This window comes from Nicotiana tabacum, chromosome 8 (genome assembly GCF_000715075.1).
Source record: "Nicotiana tabacum cultivar K326 chromosome 8, ASM71507v2, whole genome shotgun sequence".
NCBI classification, from domain to species: domain Eukaryota; kingdom Viridiplantae; phylum Streptophyta; class Magnoliopsida; order Solanales; family Solanaceae; genus Nicotiana; species Nicotiana tabacum.
The window spans coordinates 164,068,335-164,090,272 of record NC_134087.1 but is presented as its reverse complement, the minus strand read 5'-3'; positions in this window follow the sequence as shown (position 1 = coordinate 164,090,272).

Genomic DNA, 21,938 nt, shown 5'->3' with positions numbered 1-21,938 from the left:
ATACAGAATTCAGAAGGAGTTATAGGCATGATTTCTATATGTATTTGCATGTGTAGATTTCCAAACACCTATAGGCATGATTTCTATTTGCATATTCAAAATTCCTATAGACATGATATCTACCCTTTTTTGGCATACATAGTTACCCACCCCTTTTTTACTAACCATCCCCAAGAGTTTATTACAAATTATTACAACCCAGAATAAAGTAAAAATACATCAAAATATATATATATATATATAAGTACAACCAAAGAAGAGCCTGATTCAGACTTCATGTCTGAGATATGAGGTAAACCAACTCCAAGGGATCATGATCCAAAGCCTTTCTCCCATTTGAGTGTGTGAAAGTTCCTTAAAAGCCTCAAAGGGACTCCGGGCAATGCTCACACCCAAATGTATAATCAGATTAGGACAAGTGAAGTGTGGAAGGGCCAGCCCTCAAGTGTCCAAGTTCAGAGGGAACTCAAAGGGTCCCAAGGCAAGGCTCACAAGAGGGGGGCAGAACTTAAAGACTAAAAAAGTGTGCAAGTGCAGAATAGACTACTAAAGGGGAAAAGGAGAGGGAAACAACTACTAATAAACACACATAGGGAGTTCAGGGGGCTAGGGAAATTATGAAGAGCCTATTGCTTAGGCCAGGACAGGCTTCAAGCATGCTCAGCAATGGAGGATGCTAGCATACTCTCAAACATGCCAGAACACACTATTTAGAGGCTAGGATCCCAAGGGATCGAGTTTGATTCATAGACAATAACTTGTAGTATTGCCATGCCTCAAACCATAGCTTAAACACATAGGGGCAGGGGTTTGGGATTCATAATAGAACAGGCATAAAGAGATTAGTAGTGTTGAAACACACAGAAGCAGTAAACAGACAAGGATACAAAAGCAGTAAATAAACACATTGTTGTGATGCTAAAAAGCTTAAATCAGGACATACCAGTTTTCATAGAAGCAAATAAAGAAAAGTAAGAAGTAGGTCTTGTAAACAGGCCACAGTACAAGCAACAAGAAAGAATATTTTCTTTCGAGTGTAAGTATAAGTTCAGAAAGACTATGAGTGATGGTCTCTTTGTGTCAATGAAGAGCAGGTATTTATAGTGTGAAGAATAGGTAGAAACAAGGTAATAAAACAATTAAGGAACTGAATATCAATTAAAATCAATCAATACAAGACATCCTTTAATCAAGGAATTCAGACTTAAACAGTAAAAGCTATTTAGGGAAAGAAATCAAATAAACATCTTGTGCAAAGTAGGCAATTAGGGGTAAATACATAGGGGTTTTAATTAAGAGAAGGACTTTGAAATACACGGTTAAAACAAATAAAGTAAGGATCCCCCAGTATGCAATAAATCAAGGGGTCAGAGATTATGTAAGTATTGGTCCATAAATGAACCAAGTCAGAAAACCTAAGGAAAACTTTTAACTTAAATCGATTTGTCACGCCCCCTTTTTCTTGCGAAATCGGGTTTATGACATTTGGGAGGACAACTCGTTCCATTTTGGGAATTGGGTTTTTTGATTTGAAGAGTCGCCATCAAATGATTAAGTGCATTAGGACATTAGGAAGAATTTGTTTAGAAAAACCAGAGTTTGGGTAAGGGCTAGAAATTATCTCGAGGGGAAGTTGTTAGGCACCCCTCAAGATCCACTAGTGTGGTTCCCGGCCATGCTACAATTGTGACTTAAGTACAAACAATAAATAAGTAAATAAGGGTTTCAAATATGAGGGGTTGTCACATTGTGATTGCAAATAAGTTAAAGTTTGAAGAAACAAGGAAGCTGAAATTTGAGAAAAAAAGAGTTTTGAAATTTTGAAAGTAATAAAGTAAACAAGTAAAGGGAAGGGGGTCCTAGGTTTATAAATAATATGGATCACATCAATGCAATACCTGGTAATCACTCCTCAGAAGAGGGGTTACACGTGGTATTAGCGCACCGGTCATCATATCCATATCTACCATTTCCCACCCCGTTGAGGTATTAAATGCGGAATGGTTTCGTTTACTTAGTGCATGTTAGTACCCGCCCCAATACTATCAGTCCCGGAGGCATTTGGGACTACTAGTCCTAAATGGAAGGGAGATTTGGGCTTTGTATGGTTTAAAAGAATAAAATTCTAAAGCGACAAATAAAAACACAGAAGGCAGATATGGGAAACACATAACAATTTAAAAGGCTCAGACAGGCCTCCTCACTTAAAGACAGATTGTTTAGCATGTCTTGCAGATACTGGTTATGGTCTGAATTAAACTTAAATATTAAGGAGGCAGACTGGTCTATTACACATTTCAGATAAGAAATCGTTATCAGACCTGCCTGCTGGTTGGAATTAACAGAGTCTGATTCAATTAGCTAATTTACCTTATAGCTTGCTTAGGTGAAACCTATAGGCATGATATCTAAATACGAGAGAAAGATACTGATTTCAGAAGCAGACTTATTAACAGCAGGAACATAAATTCTGCAAGCATTTAAGCAATGCTATTACTGATTTTAAACTTATAAGCAAGTTGAGGGATTCAGATTAGTTGCTTATTCCTATAGGCATGCTTTCTAAGTGTGATTGATTTTAAGCTTTACGAAAATACAGAAATCCTATAGGCATGGCGTCTAAAACGCTGATTTTTATTATTTAAGCATATATATCGTTTGCCCAGTGATGGATACGTATGCAGTATTCAGAAACCCTACAGACATGCTTTCTATATGATAGGCAAAATGCAGAATCCTATAGTCATGTTCTCTATATGAGATGCAGAAATGCAAAAGCTTTTGATTTGATATATATGCAGAACTTATAGGCAGGATTTCTAAGATGCAAAAGTGCAGAAGTTTATAGACAGTATTTCTATATGTAAATGTAGAAGTGCAGAACCTAAAACAGGATTTCTATATGAAAATGTAGAAGTGCAGAACCTAAAACAGGATTTCTATATGAAAATGTAGAAGTGCAGAGCCTAAAACAGGATTTCAAAGATGCCGAAATGCAGAACTTGCCATGATTTGCAGAAATAAAGACCTAATGAACATGATATCTACCCTTATGCATACATGAGTACTCCCTCGTCTTTTCACTATAAGCCTCCATGAGTTATTACAAATTATTACATCCCAGAATGAAGAAAAGAAAGTAAAAATTACATCAGAAGGCTAAAATTCCAACCAAGGAGAACCTGATTCAGACTTCTGTCTGAAGCATGAAGTAAACCAACTCCAAAGATCAAATTCCAAAGCATTTATCCTATTTGGGATGTGTCAGAGTTCCCTAAGAGTCTCAAGTGGACTCCGGGCAATACTTACACCCAAATATATTGCAGAATTGGATTATAGTGCAGTGTGGAAGGGCCGGCCCTCAAATGTCCAAGTTCAGAGGGAGCTCAAGGTCCCAAAGCAAGGCTCATAGGAAGGGGCAGAACTTAGAATCTAAGAGAGAGTGCAAGTGCATAGAGGGGATTTTGGGGAAGGCCAAGACAGGCTGGTGATCATACTCAGCAATCAAGAGTGCTGACACACCCTTAACCAGCCTGTTAGCCACATTGTTTGGGAGTTATGATCCATTAAAGGATCAGGTCCAGACATGAGCAGTAATTTGGATACTGCCATGCCTGAACCTTAACTCAAACACATAGAAGGGAATAAGGGTATGGGGAATTCACACAGCAATAGATGCAAAGAGAACATCATATTCAATACAGAATATAAACAACAAAGTAGATAAGATTATTGAAACTGTAAAGAAAACACATAGGGATGAAGCCAAAAGTTAAATTAGAACATACCAGTTTCAGGGAAATAAGAAGAGAAGAGCAGTAGTAAAGCCAAATTGCAAACACACAACCAGAAGATGTTATATGAGAGTAGAGTGTTGAATTGAGAATGTAGGAGTATTGAAATTGAAAGTGTTCAATAAGTGTTGTGTAAGTGTTGAACTCAAGGTCTTAAAGAGTATTGAATTGGAAGTCCTCAAAAGTGCAGAAGGGTCGTGCCTTTTATAGTGCAGAAAGCAAGTAGAAATAGGTAAGAGGATTATTCAGAAATCAATTACACAAGTTCCCCTTCAATAAGGGATTTTGATTTTAAACGGGTAAAGGATAATTAAGGAAAGAGTTTGATCAAGATCTTTTCCAAAGTAGCACAAGAAGGGTAAATACACAGAAGTTATTTAAGGAAAGAGTTTGATAGCAACACGGTTTGTGCAAATAAGGAAAGGCAATAAATCAACAGCCAGTAAAAAAATCAGAAATTGAGTTTTGGTATGAATGAATCCAACTAGAAAAGTTGAATAAAGGTTTAATTAAAGAAAAATTAGAAATAATCAATCGATCCTTATTAATCACAAATTGGCAAAACCTTTTTTGAAGGAAGAATTCATCATATATAAAGTGCACAGAAATGTGAATCAAGAAAGAGTTGTCGTGCTAATTAGAAAAGCCTAGCATAGAAAAGTTCAGAGTCAAAGAAGTTCGAGTTCAGTACAAAGACTTGAAACGAGTCTGAGAAACCTAGAGTTCCAAAATAGAACCGTAGTCTCAAACATAAGATCGAAACTCGCCAAAAACCCCAAACCCTAGGGTTTTCAACTCGAGTAAGATATAGAGAAAAGAAGACAAATAACGGAAACAGGCTCAGAGGTCTTTCAGAGACTTATGAGAGAAAAAAAAGATGTAATAGCAAGTTTGAAACAACAAAGTGAGAAAGCTGATTTGAAGCATAAAGAACACGTTTTAACAAATCTTGGAACTTAAACAAGTTTCAGAAGAGAAATGAGATAGTATAGCACTTAAGAGAACAGTAGAGGAAACATGTTTAACAAAGAACTCAAACAAAGTCCAGAAGAAGGCAACTAAAGACCTAAAAGCTTAGTAGAAAATATAGTAAAGGAAGATAGGGGTAAACGAACACATAAGATAAACATGTAAAAGCATGATATAGAAACTAGTAGAAGAAAGAACGGAGCACAATAGAAGAACATGCAAAATAAGGCAAACATAAAGATACAGGAGAAGAACATGCTAGGTAGAAAAAGAAAACATACAAACATAGCATAGACAGATACACACAAAGAAAAGAAGAGGAGGATTTAGAGAAACATTTCGAAGATTTTTCAGAAACCCTAAATCGAAGAGAAACAAATTTTGAAAGAAAAAATTGGGGAAAACATTTTAAGACTCTAGTAGAGCACATATATAGCATAGATTTAAGAAAACAACTTGATAAAAACCTCGAATGGCTAGGGTTTCAGAGAAACCTTAGAAATGAGAAAGGCTTGGAAGAAAAGTCCGATCTTAAGTCAGATGAGTTAGAACCAGGCTCGAAATGCTTTAGATGTGCCGGAGCAAGGTCAGAGAGGATTCAAAACCATGGATCTGAGAGGATCTGAACGAACACCACTGAGGTCAGACCTCAAAGATTCGAACCCCAGATGTTTGAGAGTGGAGGGAGGTGAGTACAGGCCATCCATGGCCTGAGAAGCCATGGATTCCAGTGAGGTTATGGTCGGAGAGGATGAGAGAGGCTAGGGTTTCAGGAACCTTCGAGAGAGTTTGATAGAGGGAGAGTATTCAAAGGCGTTTGAGAGATGGAAATGAGGAGATTAGGGTAGGGTCGGTGGATTAAAAATGGTAAGGGGTGATCGTGGCCGTTGATCAAAACGATCAACGGCCTGGATTAAAAGGAAGACCAGGCGGGTTGGTAAACGGGTTAAGGGGTTGGGTTGAAATTGAAATTGGGCTGGTCCAATTTAGGGTTAAGATTGGGTCAATTGGAGGCTAAAATTGAAATGTAATGGGGCTACAATTTAAACGAAATGAGGCTAAAATTTACTTAGCCAGTTTTTCCCTTTTATTTTACAAAAATAGTAAAAATGATTTTGAAAATAAATTAAAAGTACTGAATCAATAAATAATATATAAATATTAATTTAAAAATACTGAAACCAATTTTATGATTATAAAAATGCTATTAAATCTTAAAGTAGGCTAGAATTGTAATTATATGCAATTTAGCTTTAAAAATACCAAATAAATTTGTAAAAATATATAAAAATTACCTTAAATATATTTTAGTATAAATATGGGAATAAAATAAATTATTCACCAAAATTGATGATTTTGGGAGTAATTATTGATTTTGTACTGCTACAATGGACAATAAATTGGTTTTAAAAATCTTTCAAAAATTGGAAAAATATTAAAACACTTGGGCATGCTTATATATGCGTACATATGTTATTTTGAAAGTATTTTGTATACATAAAAAATATACAGGGAAAAATTGGGTATCAACAACTGCCCAACTTTACCCGGGAAGGATGAAAGAGTTGTCGGGTAAAGATGTGATGGCCAATTTTGACCGAACGAAATGACTTGAAGAATTTGACCGTGCTATGGTTCTTGAGATGCCTACATATCCCTGGTCTTACAGGAATCAGGCCATATATAGTTCAGGATCCATCAGCGGAATATGCTGACGGAGATTTTTTTCAGGAACGGACGAGATATTCGGGTTGGGGTGGATGATTATAGTCTAGTAGGGCTGCGGGAACTGAAGCAAGATCGCTCCTGCTGAGACGGCCGTTGCTAGCCGGATTACCTGCAAATGAGCAATACGAACATATATTGTGCATAATTTTAAACGTGATGCAAGTTCCCTTTGGACCATGAATGCTGTCTTTGGACGGTTAAGATGACGTCCTCAGACCATGACGTACTGGGCCATGAAGCGTATAATAAAGGATTCGCAGGCCATGAAATGATGCTCTCGGGCTATGAGGATGATGCCTCCGAGCTATGATGCCTTTGAATAATGATATGCAAAAGATAAAATGGGGGTCCTCAGGCCATGTCATGGCGTTCTCGGGCTATGAAAATGGTGCCTCCGAATAATGATGCCTTCGGACAATTTGGCAATATTTCAGCCCATGAGATGTAGAAGGAGGCGATCTTTCAGCCAATGCAAAAATGTAAATGAGGTGGCGGTATTTCAGCCGATGCAAGATGTAAATATAAAGTGGAGATATTTCTGCCATGCAAAAATGTAAACGAGGTGGTGGTATTTTAGCCGTGCATAACGTAAATAAAGTGGCGATATTTCAGCCACGCAAGAAAAATAAAAGTGGCGATATTTCAGCCGTGCAAGATGTAGATAAAGGTGGCGATATTTCAGCCATGCGAGACATAAATAAAGTAGCGATATTTCAGCCACACGAGGCATAAATAAAGTGGCAATATTTCAGCCATGCAGGTGGAGACATGGCTTAGTCTCGAAAGGCAGAGTGGTGGCCTTATGCAATGCAAGAAATGCAGGTGGAGACAGAGCTTAGTCCGGGAAGACAGGATGGTAGCCTTATGCAATGCAAGAAATGCAGATGGAGACAGAGTTTAGTCTCGGAAGGCAGAATGGTAGCCTTATGCAATGCAGGAAATGCAGATGGAGACAAAGCTTAGTCTCGGAAGGCAGAATGGTAGCCTTATGCAATGCAACGAAATGCAGATGAAGGTAAAGCTTAACCTCGAAAGGCAGAATGGTAGCCTTATGCAATGCAGGAAATGCAGATGGAGACAGAGCTTAGTCTCGGAAGGCAGAATGGTAGCCTTATGCAATGCAGAGAATGCAAATGGAGGTAGAGCTTAACCTCGGAAGGAAGAATGGTAGCCTTATGCAGGAAGTAAAAATGGCAAATGGCAATAGAGTTTTCTTAGTTGATAGCGGATTGCGATATCGTGATTGCTAGGGATATTGTGCCTGCTGGGGACACAGTTGTGTGGATAGCAGTTGCGACCAAGTGCAATGGTTCGGAGAGTTGTATTCTTGAACTTTGTGAGTGAGCGTATAGTACATTTGATGATTTTGCAACTCAAGTGCCTGTATCCAAAGAAAAATCATAAGTTTGTAGAGGGGGAAAAGTTAGTTCGTATCCCCGCTGGCTTTGCTTGACCTGCTCGGCTTTGATTTGGTGATACTGTACGTATCATTGGGGTAGCGTTGCTAAACAAGGCAATTTTAGTAATGAACATACATGATTTAGTAAAAGCATAATATAAGTGCATACTTAAGAATAATTGTTTTTAGATGAACCGACGATTGCGACGTGGTTCAAGACATTGCAACTTCGTATGCTCTGGAATTTTGAGGGTCCTCCTCAAAATTCTGCCCCAGTTTATTGGGCTACTGCTACTGACGGTCGTTAATGATAAATGGCTGGAATTGACCTCGAAATTTTGAGGGTCCTCCTCAAAATTCTTCCCCAGTTTCCAATAGCGGGGAAAATGGAAATTTTATTGAATTGTGACCGAACCCATAGGGCTGCCTACGTATCCCCTCTTAAATGGGAATCAGGTCAGGCATAGTTCAAATTACATCATAAAAGAAAGCATAAAGGTTACACATAGTATCGCTTGACTGCGTCTGAATTGATCAGCTTTGGCCAAACTTCTCCATCCATTTCTGCAAGTATGAGGGCTCCTCCTATCAGAACCCGGTGAACCATGTACGGACCCTGCCAGTTGGGAGAGAATTTCCCTTTGGCTTCCTCTTGATGCGGAAAAATTTTCTTTAACATCAGCTGCCCCAGTGTGAATTGTCTCGGCTTGACTCTTTTGTTGAAGGCTCGGGATATTCTGTTCTGATAGAGCTTATCGTGGCAAATTGCATTCATTCTCTTTCCGTCTATAAGAGCTAGTTGCTCGTAATGACTCTTCACCCATTCTGCGTCGTCGAGCTCTGCTTCCTGTATGATCCTTAAGGAAGGAATTTCTACCTCAGTGGGTATGGCTACTTCTGTACCTTATACCAAAATGTAGGGAGTGCCCCAGTTGATGTGCAGGCTGTGGTGCGGTATCCCAATAAAGCAAATGAGAGCTTCTCGTGCCACTGCTTATGCTTCTCTATCATTTTCCTTAGTATCTTCTTGATATTCTTGTTGGTAGCTTCTACGGCTCCGTTCATCTGAGGTTTATAAGTTGTAGAATTCTTGTGTTTGATTTTGAAGGTTTCACACGTGGATTTCATCAAATCACTGTTGAGGTTAGAGCCATTATCAATAATGATTGACTCTGGAATTCCGAACCGACACATGATGCGGTCGCGGACAAAGTATGCCACAACTTTCTTAGTCACTGCTTTGTGTGATGCTGCTTCAACCCATTTGGTGAAATAATCAATTGCCACTAGAATGAACCTGTGCCCGTTTAATTTGGTGGGCTCGATAGGTCCGATGACATCCATTCCCCAAGCGGCGAACGGCCACGGCGAGCTTGTTGCATTAAGCTCATTTACACCTTTATCATGTCTGCATGTATCTGACAGCGATGGCACTTTCGGACATACTGGACGCAGTCCGTTTCCATAGTCATCCAAAAATAACCAACCCGAAGTATCTTCTTGGCTAAGGCAAAACTGTTCATATGTGAACTGCAGGTCCCAACATGGATTTCCTCTAGTAGCCTGGATGCTTCCCTTGCGCCGACACACCTTAATAATCCCAAATCAGGAGTTCTCCTATACAGGATTCCTCCGCGGTGAAAGAAATTGTTAGATAACCTCCGAAGTGTGCGCTTCTGAGTGGGGTTTGCAAGCTCTGGGTATTCTCCATTTGCCAAGTATTCCTTGATATCATGAAACCAAGGTTTTCCGTCCGCTTCTTCCTCGACATGAGCAGAGTAAGCTGGCTGATCATGAATCTTCATCGGAATAGGATCTATGAAGTTCTTATCTGGATGCTGAATCATAGATTATAGGGTAGCCAATGCATCGGCAAACTCATTCTGGACTCTGGGAACATGCCGGAACTCTGTCTTTGTGAACCTCTTCCTCAAATCCTGTACGTGATGCAAATACGGGAGTATCTTGGAGTTCCTAGTTGCCCATTCTTCTCGGACCTGATGTATAAGCAAGTCTGAATCCCCGATCACTAGCAATTCCTGAATGTTCATGTCAATGGCCATCTTGGGCCCTAAGATACAGGCTTCGTACTTGGCCATGTTGTTGGTGCACGGGAATCTGAGTTTGGCGGACACCGGATAATGTTGACCGGTTTCTGATACTAGAACTGCTCCTATGCCAACTCCTTTGAAATTTGCTGCTCCGTTGAAAAAACATTCTCCAACCATCATAGGATTCTGCAATGTATTCTCTTATGAAGGATACCTCCTCATCAGGAAAATATGTTTCCAGGGGTTCGTATTCTCCGTCCACGGGATTTTCAGCAAGATGATCCGCCAATGCCTGTCCCTTGACTGCTTTCTGAGTCACATAGACAATGTCAAATTCACTTAACAGAATCTGCCACTTGGCCAGCTTGCCAGTGGGCATGGTCTTTTGAAAGATGTACTTCAACGGATCTATTCTGGATATGAGGTATGTAGTGTAGGCACAGAAATAGTGCCTCAGCTTCTGGTCTACCCAAGTTAGAGCACAACAGGTGCGTTCCAACAGAGAATACCGGGCCTCGTATGGGGTGAACTTCTTGCTGAGATAATAGATGGCCTACTCCTTCCTTCCCATTTCATCATGTTGCCCCATAACACAACTGAAGGCTCCATCCAATACTACAAGGTAGAGCAATAGAGGTCTGCCCGGCTCGGGCGGGACCAAGACTGGCATTATGGACAGGTACTCCTTGATTCTGTTGAAGGCTTTTTGATAGTCATCAGTCCATTTGGCAGCGGCATCCTTCTTCAACATCTTAAAGATTGGCTCACAGATGACAGTAGATTGTGCTATGAACCGACTGATGTAGTTAAGTCTTCCTAAGAAACTCATTACGTCCTTCTTGTTCTTTGGCGGTGGCAACTCTTGAATGGCTTTGACCTTTGACGGATCCAGTTCTATTCCTCGGCGACTCACAACGAACCCAAGTAGTTTTCCGGCAGGAACCCCGAATGCACATTTTGCGGGATTCAGCTTCAAGTTGTACCTTCTTAGTCTATTGAAGAACTTCCGCAAATCTTCCATGTGATCAGTAGCTTTCTTGGACTTGATGATGATATCATTTACATATACCTCGATGTCCTTGTGTATCATATCATGGAAAATGGTAGTCATGGCCCTCATGTAGGTGGCCCCAGCATTCTTTAACCCAAACGACATCATCTTGTAACACTACATTCCCCACGGCGTAATGAAGGCCGTTTTCTCAGCATCTTCTTCATACATCCAGATCTGATGATACCCAGTAAAAACAATCAACAAACGACTGCAGCTCGTGCTTGGCGCAATTGTCAATTAGAATGTGTATGTTTGGCAAGGGGAGGTCGTCTTTGGGACTAGCCCGGTTGAGGTCCTGGTAGTCGACACAGACTCTGACCTTCCCGTCCTTCTTTGGTACTGGCACGATGTTGGCTAACCATGTTGGATACTCTACTACTCTGAGAACCTTAGCTTTGACTTGCTTGGTGACTCCTTCCTTGATTTTCAAACTCATGTCAGGCTTGAACTTCCTGAGCTTGTGCTTTACCGGTGGGCATAGCGGATCAGTTGGCAGCTTGTGCGCCACAATAGATGTACTCAAACCAGTCATGTCGTCATACGACCAGGCGAATATGTCCTCATATTCCTTTAGAAATTCTGTGTATTCTTCCTTTTCTGCCGGTGACAAATGAATGCTGATCCGAGTTTCTTTGACATTTTCTGCATCTCCCAGGTTAACAATCTCGATCTCGTCCAGGTTGGACATAGGTCTGTTCTCAAAATCCTCAACCTCTTTAACAACCTCTTCTGGTATATCATCTTCCTCTGAGTCCATTTTGTCGCGTTGTCTTGTTACATGTCACAGTCGTTGGTTCATCAAGATAAGTAATAGTAATACTGTAAATAAAGTAAATGAGAGAAAGTAATAAGAGTAAGTTCATAAGAAAAAATCGAAATGCTTTGAAAAATTCCATAACTGTTTTGAACATTGAAGATCTTATTGCAAAATTAAAAGGCAAAAGGAAAGTTAACTAGTAAAAAATGAAAAATAGTGCATGATGCTTGTTCAGTCTTGCTACCCCAAGACTTTCTGGGCTCTGGTGGTTCTGAGGGACCAATTGTTGAGGTGCGCTCCTCGGCTCATGGCTTGTATGGAAGGGCCTTCCTCCCCCTCCTCCTTGAAAATGACACAGCAATCCATGTCATCCTCTTCCAAAAACAAATCCCTCATCGCTGCCAGTGCTTCCTCTTATTTTGACCCATATATAACATCAACTGGCTGGAAAATCTGCTCCAAGTGAGGTATCAGATGCTCTAGTGGATAATAAGGCCCGCGCCATGGCGGCGACCATTCATTGAACTCTTTGCAGGTGTACTCGTATCCCAGACCGAAGGTGGTGCTATGTTTCTTTAGTTGAAAGGCTTGGCGATTCCTTGAAGGTTCTTGCCAAGTCCCTTGCCTGGCTCATATCCGCACCAGTTCAATAAGCTTTTGATTTTTTTGTCCCACCATTTATCCTTGTCAACGGCATTGACTCGCTCGATGTGGTGATAGGTTTATCCACCTATCTTCCTTCTTCCTCCAATCGTTGGGATGGTCTGGCGACTGTATATGGGATTGCTACCGTTGTCGTGGATGATCACCTCTTGGTGATTCCACTCAAATTTCACTGCCTGATGTAGGGCTGATGCTACAGCTCCAGCGGCATGAATCCTTGGTCGTCCCAAGAGCAAGTTGTAAGATGCCAGCACGTCTATTACTTGAAAGTCAACATCAAACCAAGTGGGCCCCATCTGTAAACATAGGCTGATTTCCCCAATAGTGGACCTTTGGGAACCGTCGAAGGCTTTGACATTAATGGCCCCATCTTTGATCTCATGCAGCCCTTTCCCTAATGTTCTGAGTGTTACCAGCGGACAAATATTGTGGCTGGACACTCTATCGATCAGGACCCCGGTGATAAAATAATCCTCGCATTGCACGGTGATGTGCAACGCCTTGTTGTTGCTCAACCCTTCTGGTGGCAACTCATCTTCATAAAAAGTGATTTTGTGACTATCCAATACGTGTCCCACCATATTTTCCATTTCTCCTCTGGTGATGTTGCTTGGTATATACGCCTCACTCAGCACCTTCAATAAGGCATTCTTATATGCGTCAGAGCTTTGTAGCAGAGCTAAGATAGAGATCTAGGCTGGCGTTTTGTTCAATTGATCAATGACTGAATACTCTTTGGCCTGTATCTCCTCCAGAGGTCGTCAGGCCCAACTTTAGTGATGGCTGGCCGTCCAGATGCCTGCTTACTCAACTCAGCCAAGTGTTCTGGAGTATAAACCATGCTGGTCCTTGTCATGCCATGTGCCGCAACTGCTTCTCCGAGCTTGGTTTTCCCTTTCCTTATTGCCTCGGCTGTGTAATCCCATGGTATGGCCTTTGTGTGGAACGGTGTTATGAATGTCATTGCTACCGGAATGGGCACCCTTGCTTTGGAAGGTAACACAACAACCTCAAATGGCGCAAGTGCCTTTGGGGACCCAAATTCGACCTCGATTGGTGTTGGCGTCTTTGTAGGGAGTGGTGCTTCAAACTCAAGTGGTACAGACATATTCACCTCGGCATCCCCAGAAGGCTGAATCTGGACCATAATCGGGTTAAGGGTGTCTGTTGATTTCTTTGGCTCGTCACCTTCTGCGATTAATCCAATCGATCCTTTGGGTTCCCAATCATCCTCTATCTCAATCATGTGAACGCCTCCACCCTTGTGGTCTGGTAGAGGGTTGCCGAGGACGTTCGGAGCAGGCTCTTTTGCCACGATGATCTTGTTGTCAATCAAAGCTTGGATCTTATCCTTCAGAGAGCGGCACTCATCAATGGTATGCCCTTTCATGCCGGAATGGTATGCACAAATTTTGTTTGGGTTGACCTATTGAGAGGGGTTTTTAGGGGTTATGGCAGGGATAGGGGTGACATAACCAACAACTTTGAGCCTTTCATACAGCTGGTCAATTGGTTCGGCAATAGCGGTATACTGTTTGGGAGATCTAAGGTCGAAATTTGGTCGGGGTCTAGGAAAGTTTTGGCGAGGGGGAGGTGATTGATAGTGGGCTTGTTGGGTGTTGTAGGCTTGGTAGACGTGTGCGGATTGGGAGTATCTGGGTGAAGTAGGTTGATATGTGGGTGGTGGAGGTGATTGGTAAGTAGGTGGTGGAGCTTGGTAAGAGGGCGAGGGTGCTTGGTAATTTGGGGTAGGGTGATATGTGAGTGGAGGCATTGGGTAGGCTTGGTATTTGATAGGGGATTTGGTTCTCTATGCAACCATCACGGCGCTCACGTCCCTCTTCTTGGACGTGCCACCAGACTGTAGAGCCTTGTTGGTAGCCTACAAAGCTTCAAGGATTGTGACCATGCCACTTTTGATACCTTCCTCGATCCTCTCCCCCAGCTTGATGATGTCGGAAAATTTTGGCTTTCAATCAGCATCAACCTTTCATAGTACTGTGGGTCTTGAGCTCGGACGAAAAACCTGTTCATTTGTTCTTCTTCTAAAGCCGGTCTGACCTTAGCAGCTTCTGATCTCCAATGAGTGGGATACTCACGGAAAGTCTCCGTAGGTTTCTTCTTTAGGTTCTGTATGTAGAACACATCTGGCACATTCTTCGTGTTAAACCTGAACCTGTCTATGAAATCGGACGCCATACTTACCTAATTCGACCACTTCTTTGGGTCTTGGATAATGTACCAAGACATATCATCTCCTTTCAGACTTCTCATAAAAAGCTTCATGTGAATCTTTTTGTCCTTCCCTACTCCGACCAACTTGTCACAGTATGTCCTTAAATGGACTCTGGGATCCCCTATACCATCAAACATTTTGAACTTAGGAGGTTTGTACCCCTCGGGCAGTTCGACATCTGGTTGTATGCAGAGGTCTTTGTAGTTTAATCCCACCTCTGTAGTTTAATCCCTCAATTCCCTTGCTTCCTTCAACACCCTAAACTCGGCTAGTCAACTTCTTGAGTCTGCGGCCAGGTTCCTGATAAGGCAGTCTTTGTCATCAGACTCAGGTGTGTTTGAGACTGGTGGAATGGAGTGTGGTATGGTTTCCACATAGATGGGGGTGTTATGGTGAGTGTGGAGATGATCATTTGCGAAGTCCAGTGGTTCAGGGATGAGTAGTGGGGTGTTGTTGGAAGTGTGGCAAGTGTTACAGTGGTGATGGGGAGCGGGATGGTTTTGTGGTTTCGGGATGTTTTGTGGAGGAAAGTTGACATCTAGGGTGGTGAGGGAAAATAACAAGCTTGCCAAATTCCAGACTTGATCAAGTTCCTCCTGAAATTTCAGTAGTTTCTGCTCGAGTTTGGAGACATGAGTACCCTGAGTTATTTCTACCCGTTCAACCGAGTTTTCCTTTCTGAGGTTGCTCAAATCTTCCATTTTCCCCTTGTTCCTGTTTTTGACAGGACTAGGAGGAGGAGTGGGTGGAGGGCCCTTGGATCTTGTGGAGTATGATGACGATGCCAGAGTGCACGAACTAACCTTTGGGGAGGGGAATAAAACAAAAGTAAAAACAAAAAGGTAACAAGTTAGTGTGGATTATAAGGAAAAGATGTTGCGATATTTAAACACATAGTGCGAGAATATAAACCGTGTCATAATTTAAGAGCCTCATTATGCTCGAGGTAGGCCTAGCGACAAATTGATTTGGAGAACTTAGAATGCTAAATGCCTCATTTTATTGATAAAAGCAGACGAATCCTACAACGACACTAAATAACAAGGAATAAAATGTCACTAGTGGTCATTGGCCATATTACATTTCATAAAGTAAAAGAAGACTCCTATCTATTTGGTCCCAGAAGGACCTTCCTCAGGTTGAATGCTCTTGTTAATCAAATCCTCTAGCTCGCGTAGGTTCACCAGTAGAAATTCCTTTTCCATGTGTTCTCCTTCGTTTCCTTCAGCATTCTGGCAGTCGGTGACTCTCTTCCTCACTTTCCCTTCTAATTCCAGCAGACTGTACTCTAGATATTCTAGCTTTTCACTAGCTTTGGCGGCCTTCTCTTTCCACTCGTTGATTTGGTCATTTGATGGAAGACTCTTCCACCAGTCCAGCAAGAGTGAGGGTGTGCTAACCATACCAAAGTTGGGGACCTCGTGCCTCATGTTTCTGCAAGACAAAAGGGTTAGGCCCTTACCCCCACCAGACTCGACTATTAAATATCAATAATTGGCATAAGCAGCATTTAATTCTCCAAATAAATGCATAGAACGTGGTAATGTCCGTTTGGGTTCCAAGGAAACCCAGTGGACTTTGGACAAGGCTATCTTAAAGAGTCATTATGTGGACAACATAACTGACTCGGCTAGGTTTTGACAGTGATGCATGCACAGTTAAACAGAGTAGGATTTCTATGGGGTATTAGACTGGTACCCATGAGCGAACAACTCAAGAGGGAAAGGCACGGAACCGTCGACTACACCGTTGATCAACTGGTTTTACCGCAAATACGCAACCACTCATTATAAGCATTGCTATGGTATTTTGTTTGGCACAATGAAATATGATGTTGAATATGCAGTTACAATAATTAAACAAATTGTTATGTATTTGCACATTCATAATTACAATAATTGCTCAAAATTACAACAGTATTAAAAGAAAGCGGTAAAAGAAAGCATTAAGAGAAATAAAGAGAAGAAACGAAGAGCCAAGTCAGTTTTCGAAGTAGGAGAGCAAAATAAATACTTAAAGGAATTAAAGACATTCAAGGAAGCATAAAGTCACAAATAGCATGAAATGGTAAAAGCCTTAAAGAAGTCCCCAGCAGAATCGCCATGCTGTCGCGCCCCCTTTTTCTCGCAAAATCTGGTTTATGACATTTGGGAGGACAACTCGTTCCCTTTTGGGAATTGGGTTTTTTGATTTGAAGAGTCGTCACCTAATGATTAAGTGCATTAGGACACTAGGAAGAATTTGTTTAGAAAAACCAGAGTTTGGGTAAGGGCTAGAAATTATCTCGAGGGGAAAGTGTTAGACACCCCTCAAGATCCACTAGTGTGGTTCCCGGCCATGCTACAATTGTGACTTAAGTACAAACAATAAATAAGCAAATAAGAGTTTCAAATATGAGGGGTTGTCACATTGTGATTGAAAATAAGTTAAAGTTTGAAGAAACAAGGAAGCTGAAATTTGAGAAAAAAGAGTTTTGAAATTTTGAAAGTAATAAAATAAACAAGTAAAGGGAAGGGTGTCCTAGGTTTATAAATAATATGGATCACATCAATGCAATTCCCGGTAATCACTCCTCAGAAGAGGGGTTACACGTGGTATTAGTGCATCGGTCATCATATCCATATCTACCCTTTCCCACCTCGTTGAGGTATTAAACACGGAATGATTTCGTTTACTTATTGCATGCTAGTACCCGCCCCAATTCTATCAGTCCCGGAGGCATTTGGGACTACTAGTCCTAAAGGGAAGGGAGATTTGGGCTTTGTATGGTTTAAAAGGATAAAATTCTAAAGCGACAAACAAAAACACATAAGGCAGATATGGGAAACACATAACAATTTAAAAGGCTCAGATAGGCCTCCTCACTTAAAGACAGATTGTTTAGCATGTCTTGCAGATACTGGTTATGGTCTGAATTAAACTTAAACATTAAGGAGGCAGACTGGTCTATTACACATTTCAGATAAGAAACCGGAATCAGACCTGCCTGCTGGTTGGAATTAATAGAGTCTGATTCAATTAGCTAATTTACCTTATAGCTTGCTTAGGTGAAACCTATAGGCATGATATCTAAATACGAGAGAAAGATACTGATTTCAGAAGCAAACTTATTAACAGCAGGAACATAAGTTCTGCAAGCGTTTATGCAATACTACTACTGATTTTAAACTTATAAGCAAGTTGAGGGATTCAGATTAGTTGCTTATTCCTATAGGCATGCTTTCTAAGTGTGACTGATTTTAACCTTTACGAAAATGCAAAAATCCTATAGGCATGGCATCTAAAACGCTGATTTTTATTATTTAAGCCTATATATCATTTGCCTAGTAATGGATACGTATGCAGTATTCAGAAACCCTATAGATATGCTTTCTATATGATAGGCAAAATGCAGAATCCTATAGTCATGTGCTCTATATGAGATGCAGAAATGCAAAAGCTATTGATATGATATATATGCAGAACTTATAGGCAGGATTTCTAAGATGCAAAAGTGCAGAAGTTTATAGACAGGATTTCTATATAAAAATGTAGAAGTGTAGAACCTAAAACAGGATTTCTATATGAAAATGTAGAAGTGCAGAACCTAAAATAGGATTTCTATATGAAAATGTAGAAGTGCAGAACCTAAAATTGGATTTCAAAGATGCCGAAATGCAGAACTTGCCATGATTTGTAGAAATAAAGACCTAATGAGCATGATATCTACCCTTATGCATACATGAGTACCCTTACCCTTTTCACTATAAGCCCTCATGAGTTGTTACAAATTATTACAGCACAGAATGAAGAAAAAAAGTAAAAATTACATCAGAAAACTTAAATCCCAACCAAGGAGAGCCTGATTCAGAGTTCTGTCTGAAGCATGAAGTAAACCAACTCCAAAGATCAAATTCCAAAGCCTCTCTCTTATTTGGGATGTGTCAGAGTTCCTTAAGAGTCTCAAGTGGACGCCGGGTAGTGCTTACACCTAAATATATTGCAGAATTGGATTATAGTGCAGTGTGGAAGGGCCGACCCTCAAATGTCCAAGTTCAGAGGGAGCTCAAGGTCCCAAAGCAAGGCTCATAGGAAGGGAACAGAACTTAGAATCTAAGAGAGAGTGCAAGTGCATAAAGGGGATTTTGGGGAAGGTCAAGACAGGCTGGTGATCATACTCAGCAATCAGGAGTGATGGTACACCCTTAACCAGCCTGTTAGCCACATTGTTTGGGAGTTAGGATCCATTAAAGGATCAGGTCCAGGCATAAGCAGCAATTTGGATACTGCCATGCCTGAACATTAACTCAAACACATAGAAGGGAATAAGGGTATGGGGAGTTCACACAGCAACAGATGCAAAGAGAATAACATATTCAACACAGAACATAAATAGTAAAATAGACAAGATTGTTGAAATTGTAAAGCAAACACATAGGGATGAAGCCGAAAGTTAAATTAGAACATACCAGTTTTAGGGAAATAAGAAGAGAAGAGCAGTAGTAAAGCCAAATTGCAAACACACAGCCAGAAGATTTCAGAAGAGAGTAGAGTGTTGAATTGAGAATGTAGGAGTATTGAAATTGAAAGTGTTCAATAAGTGTTGTGTAAGTGTTGAACTTAAGGTCTTAAAGAGTATTAAATTGGAAGTCCTCAAAAGTGCAGAAGGGTCGTGTCCTTTATAGTGCAGAAGCAAGTAGAAATAGGTAAGAGAATAATTCAGAAATCAATTACACAAGTTCCCCTTCAATTAAGGGATTCTGATTTTAAACGGGTAAAGGATAATTAAGGAAAGAGTTTGATCAAGATCTTTTTCAAAGTAGCACAAGAAGGTTAAATACACAGAAGTTATTTAAGGAAAGAATTTGATAGCAACACGGTTTGTGCAAATAAGGAAAGGCAATAAATCAACAGCCAGTAAAAAAATCAGAAATTGAGTTTTGGTGTGAATGAATCCAACCAGAAAAGGTGAAGAAAGGTTTAATTAAAGAAAAATCAGAAACAATCAATCGATCCTTATTAATCACAAATTGGCAAAACCTTTTTTAAAGGAAGAATTCATCATATATAAAGTGCACAGAAATGTGAATCAAGAAAGAGTTGTCGTGCTAATTAGAAAAGCCTAGCATAGAAAAGTCCAGAGTCAAAGAAGTTCGAGTTCAGTGCAAAGACTTGAAACGAGTCTGAGAAACCTAGAGTTCCAAAATAGAACCGTAGTCTCAAACACAAGATCGAAACTCGCCAAAAACCCCAAACCCTAGGGTTTTCAACTCGAGTAAGATATAGAGAAAAGAAGACAAATAACGGAAACAGGCTCAGGGGTCTTTCAGAGACTTATGAGAAAAAAAAGATGTAATAGCAAGTTTGAAACAACAAAGTGAGAAAGCTGATTTGAAGCATAAAGAACACGTTTTAAGAAAGCTTGGAACTTAAACAAGTTTCAGAAGAGAAACGAGCTAGTATAGCACTTAAGAGACCTGTAGAGGAAACATGTTTAACAAAGAACTCAAACAAAGTCCAGAAGAAGGCAACTAAAGACCTATAAGCTTAGTAGAAAATACAGTAAAGGAACATAGGGGTAAACGAACACATAAGATAAACATGTGAAAGCATGATATAGAAACCAATAGAAGAAAGAACGGAGCACAATAGAAGAACATGCAAAATAAGGAAAACATAAAGATACAGGAGAAGAACATGCTAGGTAGAAAAAGAAAACATACAAACATAGCATAGACAGATACACACAAAGAAAAGAAGAGGAAGAGGAAGAGGAAGAGAAACATTTCGAAATTTTTTCAGAAACCTTAAATCGAAGAGAAACAAATTTTGAAAGAAAAAATTGGGGAAAACGTTTTAAAACTCCAGTAGAGCACAAATATAGCATAGATTTAAGATAACAACTTGATAAAAACCTCGAATGGCTAGGGTTTCAGAGAAACCTTAGAAATGAGAAAGGCTTGGAAGAAAAGTCCGATCTTAAGTCAGATGAGTTAGAACCAGGCTCGAAATGCTTTAGATGTGCCGAAGCAAGGTCGGAGAGGCTTCAAAACCATGGATCTGAGAGGATCTTAACGGACACCACTGAGGTCAGACCTCAAAGATTCGAACCCCAGATGTTTGAGAGTGGAGGGAGGTGAGTACAGGCCATCCATGGCCTGAGAAGCCATGGATTCCAGTGAGGTTATGGTCGGAAAGGATGAGAGAGGCTAGGGTTTCAGGAACCTTCGAGAGAGTTTGAGAGAGGGAGAGTATTCAAAGGCGTTTGAGAGATGGAAATGAGGAGATTAGGGTAGGGTCGGTGGATTAAAAATGGTAAGGGTGATCGTGGCCTTTGATCAAAACGATCAACGGCCTGGATTAAAAGGAAGACCAGGCGGGTTGGATAAACGGGTTAAGGGGTTGGGTTGAAATTGAAATTGGGCTGGTCCAATTGGAGGTTAAGATTGGGTCAATTGGAGGCTAAAATTGAAATGTAATGGGGCTACAATTGAAACGAAATGAGGCTAAAATTTACATTGCCAGTTTTTTCCTTTTATTCTACAAAAATAATAAAAATGATTTTGAAAATAAATTAAAAGTACTGAATCAGTAAATAATATATAAATATTAATTTAAAAATACTGGAACAAATTTTATGATTATAAAAATGCTATTAAATCATATAGTAGGCTAGAATTGCAATTATATGCAATTTAGCTTTAAAAATACCAAATAAATTTGTAAAAATATATAAAAATTACCTTAACTATATTTTGGTATGAATATGGGAATAAAATAAATTATTCACCAAAATTGATGATTTTGGGAGTAATTATTGATTTTGTACTGCTACAATGGACAATAAATTGGTTTTAAAAATTGGAAAAAATACTAAATCACTTGGGCATGCTTATATATGCATACATATGTTATTTTGAAAGTATTTTGTATATATGAAAAATATACATGGAAAAATAGGGTATCAACACGAGTCATAGGAAAATCAGCAAACAAGGAAAGAAATCAATCAAACATATACAGAAAGAAGTCTGAAACTAATCAAAATTTGAAAGCCCTTTAGAAGGGAAGTTCAGCACATATAAAGAGTACGCAAGTATCAGACATGCGAGACTGAATTTAGGACAAAGTGAAAGTGTCATGCAATTGCAAAAAATAAGTAGATAGTAGACTACAGGATCATGGTAGTCACATAGGTTAGCAGTGTAGAAGACAGATAGTATCAAATAGCATACAAAAGGTCCAGTGTAAAAGACCTTAGAAGAGTTTAGCAAAAGTCAGAATCATATGAAAGACAAAGATTTCAAA